This window comes from Leopardus geoffroyi, chromosome C1 (genome assembly GCF_018350155.1).
Source record: "Leopardus geoffroyi isolate Oge1 chromosome C1, O.geoffroyi_Oge1_pat1.0, whole genome shotgun sequence".
Lineage (NCBI taxonomy): Eukaryota > Metazoa > Chordata > Mammalia > Carnivora > Felidae > Leopardus > Leopardus geoffroyi.
This window is the reverse complement of record NC_059328.1, coordinates 105,132,416-105,143,299: the sequence shown is the minus strand read 5'-3', so window position 1 is coordinate 105,143,299 and position 10,884 is coordinate 105,132,416. Positions and strand designations below refer to the sequence as shown.

The following is a 10,884-nucleotide window of genomic DNA, read 5'->3' as shown; positions in this document are numbered from 1 at the left end:
TTTTTTTCTTCTGTGACTGCTGTAACTTAAAAGTTTTTGAAATTGAATTGCTTCAAATAAATGGAAGATTTGTTAATAGTTTCAGTGTATGACATTCACTTTTTGAACCCTCCACTGGGGCTTTGAATGTCTTTTTAAAAACAGAAACAGGGGCGCCTGGGTGGCGCAGTCGGTTAAGCGTCCGACTTCAGCCAGGACACGATCTCGCGGTCCGTGAGTTCGAGCCCCGCGTCGGGCTCTGGGCTGATGGCTCAGAGCCTGGAGCCTGTTTCCGATTCTGTGTCTCCCTCTCACTCTGCCCCTCCCCCGTTCATGCTCTGTCTCTCTCTGTCCCAAAAATAAATAAACGTTGAAAAAAAAAAATTAAAAAAAATAAATAAGTAAAATAAAAAAATAAAAACAGAAACAGCCCGAAAGTTCTCAAACACTTGGATGTCATGTGAGACATTACAATTTAATAGTTTAACTCATCATCTGCCTTATTTATTCACTTTTGTCCAAGAAGCAGAAAAAATTCTGGGTTCCTTTAACTTTCCTTTTGGAGTTGCAAATTGAGCCAGTACGGTTTTGTATTTTGATTTGAAGTCATAACTTTGTTTCCGACAGTTGATGTAACCTATCCATAGTTAACTAACGTGATTATAAACCTGTCATACACCAGTAGTTTTTAAAAATGAATCCAAAGTCTTCATTTATACTGTATAGTGTTTATTTTCAGAATCCTTAAGATAATATGATACAAACCTAATTCGTGTTTACCTTGAGTAAATCAAACCTGAACCAATATTTTTTTCTGCTCTCTGGGTTATCCAGTGAGAAGTGATTTTTAACATGTTTCATTTGTAGACAGCTTTGGCATGTGTCTATTTATAAAGTCAAGGCACAAGCATGTGAAGTAATGTTTTTGTGATTACTTACAGTTTAATATTGGAAAAGTATTTTAATTACAGAACTCTGCTCCCTGAGAGGTGGAAAATATTGGAGTGTATCTCAACTACAGAAACTGTTTATTGAAATTGTGTGTGTGTTGTACCTCTTTAAAAAATTCGGGGGTGCCTGGGTGGCTCAGTTAAATGCATAACTTTTGATTTTGGCTCAGGTCATTATTTCCTGGTTCGTGGGATCGAACCCCGCATGGGATTCTCTCTCTCCCGCTCTCTCTGCCCCTCCCCCACTTGTGCGCGAGAGCGCACACGCGCGCTCTCTCTCTCTCTCAAAATAAGTAAACTTAAAAAAAAATTCAAAACGTTTTACCCCTTGGTTGAAGAAAATGGTATAACTACACTAAAAGTTTTTGATGAAGGTATTAGGTAATGAAACAATTCTGTGTGACATGGTGATTCAAAACACAAGTATTGTTTGTTTATTCCTTCTATATTTTAAAGAGAGGCTTTGGAACAAGGGACATTCTCCCAGTTGCTGAAAATTTCGCCTCTGTTCCTCGTACTAGCAATGATACTCTGCAGCTGGTGCTTAATAATAGCATTCTACTACTGCATTCCTTTTTCATGTACTAATGAGCCTAAGATTTGAAAACAAGGCTTGGGTAATTTGGCCTGAGGCAGCTACTTGTGTTAATCTGTTGATCAGCCCTAACTTGAAGGAGAACAGGTTATACCACAAAATGGAAATTACAAAATGGGTTGATCTCCAGGAAAATCTTTATAAAAAGACTTTATATACTGGTAAAATAGTTTCATTTCATACAGAGCTAGTCACTTTTTTGGGGGTGGTAAGATCCAAGCAGGGTTACCTCATAATAGCAATTCTGACTAACAATCAGAAGCAACAATTATTTCTTCAAATTTATGAACATTTACAAGTAAATTTTTGCAAAGGCATCATTTGGACCCAGTTACCCATAAAATGCACACACCCACATTACTGGTCTATTGACACAGGCCATCAAATAGGCACACAACACTGATGGAAAAAATCCCATTCTAGCTGTCAGGATGGAACGTCGCCACCGAATACGTCCCTATTTTGTCATCCTCCTATTAAACATTCGGATGACACCATCTTGCAGATGAAGGCCATGATCTGTGCCTCTACTTTAGTGTGATAAACTCACTCCCCAGCCCCAGAATTAGCTCACTGAAGCTACTGGATTTCTCTACTTGTTGGCCTTTTCTCCCAAGTCTGCTGGCACAGAGACGCCAGCAACGGTGTGCTCGGGGGAGCTGTCACTTATCTAAACAGCTGTGACTAAGGAAGATTGGGGTTGGTAGAAGAATCTTTAAGTGTAACGGAAAGAACTACAGCTGAAGCAACTTTACTTCTTAAGAACCAAAGACAGCAGCACCAGAGGAAACTAGCATCTGCAAGGGAAGCAGCAATTAACTATCACTCTGCAGCTCTGGCAGAGAAGTCCGTGCAAGTCCGGTCCTTTTAGCTATGCATCACCCCCCCCCCCTTCCTTTTATGAGAGTATTCTAAGTTAAGAACAAATTCATTTCTGCTGGGCTGAGGATTTGTAATTTGTAGGAAATTAGTGAAATTTTCTGACTAGGATCCCAGGTGAGATGTCTTATTTTTACCAAGGTATCTATAATAGGATGTGTGGAGGGCAATATCCCTTTGTATCGTTTTGACACATCTGACATTTTATCTTTTTGCAGTTTGATTTCCCACTGCCAAGGTTCCTGGAATATAGCTGAAGCTGTCAGCCCTCCCTTCTCATTTCAAGGACTTCAGCCTTAAGATTGAGTTTCTCTAAAGCCTCTTTGCTTGTCACACTCCTCTGGGGCGACTGATTACCTACCACACCCTGAGGTAATCTTATCCCAGCATCATTGGTTTAGATTCCTGATAGAAGGTTTGAATAAACAGAGCGAGAGATTTTTACCTAAATGATTACACTGAAATAAAATCTTCTAGGGGTACGTTTTTGAGGTGTTACCTATCGTAGTCCTATGGGAGACTTGGCTCCTTAAATTTTTACTTATTTCCCCAATCCTCAACCCCTGAAATACGGATAAACCAGTTTTTGTTTTTTGAGAGTACCATTTTTACAACAAGACGCCCTTTAGGGCATCCAGAGTCTCCACCAGCAGAAATCGGATTTGAGCGTCTTGGGGAGAGAACACCAGGCCTTGAAATTAGAGAAATGAAACTCTAATTAGGGAGAACAAGAAATAAAAAGCGCCAATCACTCCAGACCGTGACCCTGACTTGATTCGCGGGACGCGCAACAAAAAGTTCCCCCAAACCAGATCCTCAGATCCAAAAGCCGGAGTCCAGAAACCAGTGGATCGAAAAGAGGAACGGCCTATGCTCGAACCGGAGGTACCCGAACGGGTCTGCAAGGGCGCTTTCCGAAACGCTTTCGATTGGACCAGAAATGTCGCAATCCTGGTCACGTGCTCTCGCGCCCCACCTCCCCTCACCTCCCCGCCAAGATAAAAGAGGGCGGCCGCTCGCTCTTAACGTTCTGTGATGAGCTGCGCACGCGCTGTGCGAGCGGCGGCGTCGCGCTGGGAGTCCTGCCGCCAACGGTCGGCACAAAAGCGCCCTTGGTCCTTCTCCCGCTTCCTTCCTCCTGCCCGGTCCGCTCCGCTGACACCCAGGGACACTCGCCGGTCAGGTCCTTAGGACCTTAACTTTATTCATTCTTTTACACTTTCCAGCTCTCGCTTAACGATGTACAGAGCTGTTGTTTTCAAAATTTGAATTAGTCTCAGGTTCATGAATATCACCCACGTTGGTGTTGTATGTACGTTTTCGTGATTTCTAAGCTGGAAATGCGGCTGGAGCTGAGGACACTTTGCTTCTGCTTCTTGTTTGTGCATGTTCAAGTTTGCATTCGAGTGACGTTTGTTCGTGAACTTTGCTCCTTGTCTCTAGGAGCTAGCTTGCTATCCTGTGGTTTTCCTATTTTCATTTTCTGTATTAAAGTTCAGTCAGGTTGGTACCTAAGGACGAATCAGTTGTGGAAAATATTAGAGCAAGCAACTGCTTATAGGCAAAGCACTGGAAAATGATACTTAGACCACAAGTAAAATGACAAAAGAAATATAACATAGATTGAGTTTTTTCCCTTTCTCCTAAAAGGAAAGAATGGTTCCATTGGAGAAGTTTTGTAAAGGTCAACAAGCTGAGCATTTAAGGTTTTCTTTTAGGTAGGGCAGCTAAATTGCAGTTTGTTAGAAGTGTCTCAAAACTATTGAGAAACTGTCATGAAATTATACTTTTTATTGAAATTAGTAAGTCACCTTTCATTTCAGATAGTATTTGTGTGTATGCAATTAAAAAAAATTTTTTTTAATGTTTTTTTTTTTTTTTTTTTTTGAGAGAGAGAGACAGAGTTTGAGCAGGGGAGGGGCAGAGAGAGAGGGAGACACAATCCGAAGCAGGCTCCAGGCTCTGAGCTGTCAGCACAGAGCCTGACGCGGGGCAGGAACCCACGAACTGTGAGATCATGACCTGAGCTGAAGTCCGACACTTAACTGACAGCCACTCAGACGCCCCTGTATGTAATTTTTTAAAAATGTTTTTATTTTTGAGAGAGAGAGAGCATGTGCACAAGCATGGGAGGGGCAGAGAGAGATAGAGAGGGAGACACAGAATCCCAAGCAGGCTCAAAGCTCCACACTGTCAGCAGAAAGTTCAGGGTAGGCCTCAACTCTATAAACAGAGATCATGACCTGAGCCAAAGTTGGACGCTCAACCAACTGAGCCACCCAGGCACCCCTGTGTGTACAGTTTTTATAAAAATATTAAAGGATGCTGGGGTGCTTGGCTGGCTCAGTTGGTAGAGCATGGGACTCTTGGTTTCTAGGTGGTGAGCTCAAGCCCCACTTGGGTTGTAGCGATTACTTAAAAATAAAATCTTAAAATTAAAGAATGGGTTTATGTGTCTATAGAATTAGCAAGTGTACATTTTTTTTTTTTAAGAAAAAAAGGTTGGGTTTATGTTTCTATAGAATTAGCAACTACATTTTTTGGTAAGATTTTATTTTTACTTATTTTTTAAAGTTTATTGTGAGAGAGACAGTGCAAGCCGGGGAGGGGCAGAGAGAGAGGGAACAGGATCTCAAGCAGACTCTGCACTGACAGCAAAGAACTCAACGCAGGGCTCGAACTCACGAACTGTGAGATCATGATCTGAGCCAAGAGCCACGCGGGCACCACATAAGATTTTATTTTTAAGTAATCTCTACACCCCACGTGGGGCTCAAACTTACAACCCAGAACTTCAGGCGTATACTCTACCAACTGAGCCAGCCAAGCACCCCTATAAATGTTTAACTCTAGTAAATCTAATGCCAATAATGTCTCAGGCTTTTTCTTTTTTTTCCTTCCTTCCTTCCTTCTTTCTTCGTCTTCTTCTTCTTCTTCTTCTTCTTCTTCTTCTTCTTCTTCTTCTTCTTCTTCTTTTCAAGACTTCATTTTTTTAAAAGTAATTTTTACACACGACATGGGACTCAAACTCACAACCCTGAGATCAAGAGTCACAGGCTCCACCAACTGAGCCAGCAAGGTACCCCTTCTCAGGCTTTTTCAATGGCTTTTACAAAACAGTCACAAAATTGGGTTAAATGAAGACCAACTACTTTGTTTAAAATAAGAGATGAGAACATACCCGGATTTTAAGAAACCAAGATTTTCTGTTGGGTAACAGCATTTCTCAGAAAAGGATTTTCCTTTTGACAAGGTAAATATTTAGGAGTAAGTTCTCCTCCCCTCCCCCTTATATTGAGAAATTGTATTTTTAGCATTGTTTTGATGTTGCCACAGCACTCAAAAATAATTATTGGAGTGCCTGGGTGGCTCAGTTGGCTAAGTGTCCCACTCTTGATTTCAGCTCAGGTCATGATCACATGGTTTGTGAGTTCAAGACCTGCATTGGGCTCTGTGCTGATGGTGCAGAGCCTGCTTGGGATTCTCTCTCTCCCTCTCTCTACCCCTTTCCCTCTTGTGCACTCTCTCTCTCTCTCTCAAAATAAATAAACATTAAAAAAAATCTTCTCTAAAAAAATTATTAACAGGGGAAGTTGGCAATGAAGTTTTTTTTTTTTTTTTTTTTTTTTTTTTACAACCAGTAGAACACTGAGAAACTACTTGCTGAGAAAGAGGTTATAGCCATCTGGTCTATACTAAGAGGCCAAAGCATTACACCGATGTGATGATAAATCTTTTCTTTTTGTGTCCTTTATTTTTCCCTTCCACCACTATTCTGTATCAGCCATGAGGTTGCTGTTGGAGTTCAGGGACAAATAAGAGGTCATATAATGTAGGTCATTGCATAATGATGAAATGTCAATTCTGTGGTCTGTCTGTAAGGCTCTGTCCTTCATAGTAAGATACACTGTGCTGTGATGGTTGTGAAGCTATCACTCCATGTTAGAGATTCATTATTTTTAGTTCACATGCTTGTGATTTACTTTCTTTCAGGTTGTTATGTGTTCAATCTTCACAAGTCATTTCCAATTTACCTGGTGAGGAAAAAACCAATGGAGAGGTTATGTCCACATGTTTTTTTAAGGTAAGGAGGTCTAGAGCTATGATCAAAGGCATAAGATGTGGAAAATTGTTCATTTAACAAACGTTTTAAAGATTTTATTTATTTATTCATTATTATTTTTTAGAGAGGGAGGGGCAGAGAGAGACTGTGAGAGAGGATCTTAAGCAGCCTCCACACTCAGCCTGACTTAGGGCTTTATCTTAGGACCCTGAGATCATGACCTGAGCTGAAATCAGAGGAGTTGGACGCTTCATGGACTAAGCCAGCCAGATGCCACCTAAAGATTTTATTTTTAAGTAATCTCTACCCCCAACTTGGGGCTTGAACTCATAACCCAGAGGTCAAGAGTTGTGTGCTCTACTGACTGAGGCAGCCAGGTGTCCCTAATGAACTTTTTAATACCTTTGTTTAAGGCATTGAAGTGCTAGGAAAACAAAGATGAATAATATACAACCCTATCCCTTGAAGAACACAGTCTTTTTTTTAATATAATTTATTGTCAAATTGGCTTCCATACAATACCCAGTGCTCATCCCAACAAGTGCCCTCCTCAATGCCCATCACCCACTTTCCCCTCTCCCTCACCCCCCATCAACCCTCAGTTTGAAGAACACAGACTTAACACAAGATTATGAGCCAAGAGAGAAATGATAGAAGGTAGACAAATAGCAGAGCTGACAACTTGTGCCCAGGAAGCACGGAGGCTGCCAGAACCTTGTTTTACTCACCTCAGTGAAGATCTGATTTTGTCAATGCAGATGTGAGGGATAGACTCGTGAGGGATAGACCTGTGCCATGAAAGCTCACAGAGACTGATGCCTAAACCTGAGGGTCAACATAATTGGTTTTCAGGGATATTGTACATTTATATTAACTGCAGTATTCTTGTTCAATGCTCTAGATAAGTGTTCTCCAATAAAAATATAATACTATCCACAAATGTGGGCCACAGAAGTAATTTAAAATTTCCTAGTATCCATATTAAAAAAGTAAAAAGAAACAGATAACATTAATTTTAATAATATATTTTATTTAACCCAGTATATCTAAAATGTTATTGTTTTAACATATAATCAATATATACTTATTGCTGAGATATTTTACATTCTTTTTTTCATACTAAGCCTTTGCAAGCTGGGGTGGATTTTACACTTAAGCACAACTCAGTTAGGAGTAGCAACATTTCAAGTACTCATGTGCCCCGTGGAGGTCTAAGATATCCCCTTCCTAGAAAAAGAAAAACTGGGAGGCCAGTTAATTACAGCATGGAATTAGAACTGAAGGTGCTAGATGGTTGGGGGATAAGTTGTTGGTCTGGCAAGCTGAATGAACTTACTTTGATCCCCATTAGAATATACCTTTTTCATTGTTTTAGTATTTATTCAAAAATTTTAAAGATTTTATTTATTTTTGAGAGAGCGAGACAGATCAGAGTTGGGGAGGGGGAGAGAGTGGGGAGTACACAGAATACAAAGTAGGCTCCAGGCCCTGAGCTGTCAGCACAGAGGCCGACGCGGGGCTTGAACCCATGGACTGCAAGACCACGACCTGAGCTAAAGTTGGCTGCTTAACCAACTGAGCCACCCAGGCGCCCCCATTGGTTTAGTATTTATTGTATTAAGCATGTCTTGCCTCAGGAGTATGAGACTACTATGGCCAAATTCTTCTGATTTTATGTAAACTGCTTTCTTCTATTAACATACTTTGTATTCAAACAGGTTTTTAAATTTCTTTACCTCTTTTATATTTGGCCATGTTTGAGTACAGAGAAGTTAATCTGATTTATATGTATCTAATCTCTTCACCCACGCAGTTATTTTCTTTCATGGGGGTTAATACCACAATTGGCTAACTTTATCCATGATGTATTTTTAAAAATAAATATTTTTAATTAGAAATGTATTTTAAGAATGTAAATTATAATCATATTACTAAAATTTTGGAAAATAGAGAAAAACAAATAAAAGCTACCATAATACAATAATTGTTTATTATAGTGCATATTTTTATTTAGTTGGAATCATAGACTATAAATTCATATTGTTAATTTTATCCCTTAATATAATAAGACATAAAAACTTTCCCCCATATTATTAGAATTTCAAGTGAAATGGTTTTTGAAACAAATGGAATTTCAAATGAAATAGAATTTTACTCTGTGCATATGCCTAATTTATCCAATGTTTTTTTTCTATTTCTCTCTCTTTGTCTCTCCTCTCTCTTTGTATAAAAAACACTGTAGTGAACAGCTTAATACTGTGATTGCATTCCCATATTTTAGGATATTTCCTTAGAATGAATTCCAAGACGTAGAATTTCTAGATTAAAGGGCATTAATATTTTTATGATTCTTAATTGCCTATTTTCCCAAAGAACTTTTTTTTGGGTAATGTTTATTTATATTAGAGAGAGAAAGTGAAGGAGGGGCAGAGAGAGGAGACAGAATCTGAAGCAGGTTCTGAGCTGTCAGTGCAGAGCCCGATGCCAGGCTCCAACTCACGAACCTTGAGATCATGACCTGAGCCAAAGTCAGATGTTCAACCAACTGAGCCACCCAGGCACTGCCTCCCCCCCCCCCCCAACAAAGGACTTCTAACAAGCTATCATTGATTATGAGAGTAACAGTTTTACTTCACTCATAATGGTTATTATCTGTCGTAAAACATTTACTTATTTAATAGGCTTATACATTCATTTATTCATTAAATATTTATTGAATACTTATTATGTTCCAGGCAATGTCCTCCCAACACAGCAGTGAATAAAACAGACAAAAGTTCCTGCCCTCACAGATCCTCTTGGGAGAAAAAAATCACCTGGATAAATAAATAAAACATATGTGCTAACAGATAAAAATAAAGCATGAAGGAGAATTGGGTGTCATTGGGGTGAGCATTTTAGTTAGAGTGGCTTTTAAAGGTCTCATTGAGTAACTGACAAAATTTGAAAATATATTTTAAATCACAGGCCAAAGAAAACTTGCAAGTATAGAAGCAAGAACTTTTTTTTCCTGAACATTTGAGAATTACTCATGTAATGTTCTACCTCCCCAAATACTTTGATGTGTTTTTACTGCAGAAATATTTCTCCTACACAACCAAAATGTAACCATCAAAATAAGAGTATTAACACTGAGACATTAATACTATCTTACTCTCATACCCCAGTCAGATTTTGCCAATTGTCTCAATAATGCCTTTTATAGAAAAAGGATCCAATTTTGCATCAAATTGTTGCTTTTAGTTATCATGTCTCTTTAGTATCCTTCAGGCTGAAACAGTTTCTCAGTGTTTCTTCAACTCTTGTGACCTTGATACTTTTGAAAATTCCAGGCCACTTATTTTGTAGAACATCCCCTAATTTAGATTTGTCTGCTGTTTCCTCGTGATCAGACTTAGGGTTATTCATTTCTGGTGGGACTATGACAGAGACAATGCTATGTTCTTATTGTATCTTATCAGGTGACACATAATATCCATTTGCTCCATTAGGGATAATGTTTACTTTGATCACTACAATTGTAGTATCAAAGATAGTATCTTTCAATCTTGTCCACTGTGTTTTATTTTATTTTTTTTAACGTTTATTTTTGACAGAGAACGCAAGTGGGGGAGGGGCAGAGAGAGCGGGAGCCTGATGATCCCAGGTGCGCCCTGTGCTGTCAGAATTGAGCCGGATGTGGGGCTTGATCTCATTTACTGTGAGATCAGGACCTGAGTTGAAATCAGAAGTTGGACACTTAAACTGACTGAGCCACCCAGGTGCCCCTCAATCTTGTCCACTGTAAAATCGTTCCTCTTCTCTTTGTAATTAAGTGTTTTGTGGGGAAAAACTTAATCACATTCCTCATCAGACTTTCAGTTTGTTTGTTTCTGTGTATGTGAGCTCATAGTTTCCTATTTTAGTCAGTGAGTGAGTGTCATTTCTTCGGTGTTTTGTTTTTAGATTTTCCCATTGGAACCCCTTCAAGCCTAGCTTCTGTGTCCTTTTGACATGCCCCCATCATTCTTTGAGCACTTCCTTGTTTTCAGGCATGCCAGCAAGTTCCAGGCTTATCTTGTACTTTCCTGGCCCAGCCCTGGAATCAGCTGTTTCTCTGAGGAGCCCTTAAGAATGCTGTTTTGAAGCCATTCCCTGGGGACTAGGTGTGCTCATTGCTACAGGGATTGAATGGAGTTGCTCCTCCCAGGCCCTTTTTTTTTTTTTTTTTTTTTTTTTTTAAGAGAGGGAGAGCGCAAGTGAACCAAGTGAGAGAGAGAGAGAGAGAGAGGGGGCAGGTGAGTGCAGCTCACCTGAAGTGAGGCACGAGTTTACCCAAAGCGGGACTTGGGCTCACCTGAAGCAGGACTTGAACTCATGAACCATGAGATCATGACCTAAGCTGAAGTCAGATGCTTAACTGACTGAGCCACCCGGGT

General features: G+C 39.8%; 2 long non-coding RNA genes across 2 annotated transcripts; both read left to right on the top strand.

Annotated features, from left to right (window-relative positions):
• The first annotated feature begins 1,720 nt into the window (after positions 1–1,720).
• Positions 1,721–3,261, top strand: LOC123596692. Its single transcript, XR_006711809.1, has 2 exons — positions 1,721–2,520; positions 2,622–3,261. It is a non-coding gene; the product is annotated as an uncharacterized LOC123596692 (long non-coding RNA).
• A 157-nt stretch (positions 3,262–3,418) lies between these two features.
• Positions 3,419–10,320, top strand: LOC123598642. The gene is made up of 3 exons (XR_006712732.1): positions 3,419–3,497; positions 6,397–6,487; positions 10,063–10,320. It is a non-coding gene; the product is annotated as an uncharacterized LOC123598642 (long non-coding RNA).
• The last annotated feature ends 564 nt before the right edge of the window (positions 10,321–10,884 follow it).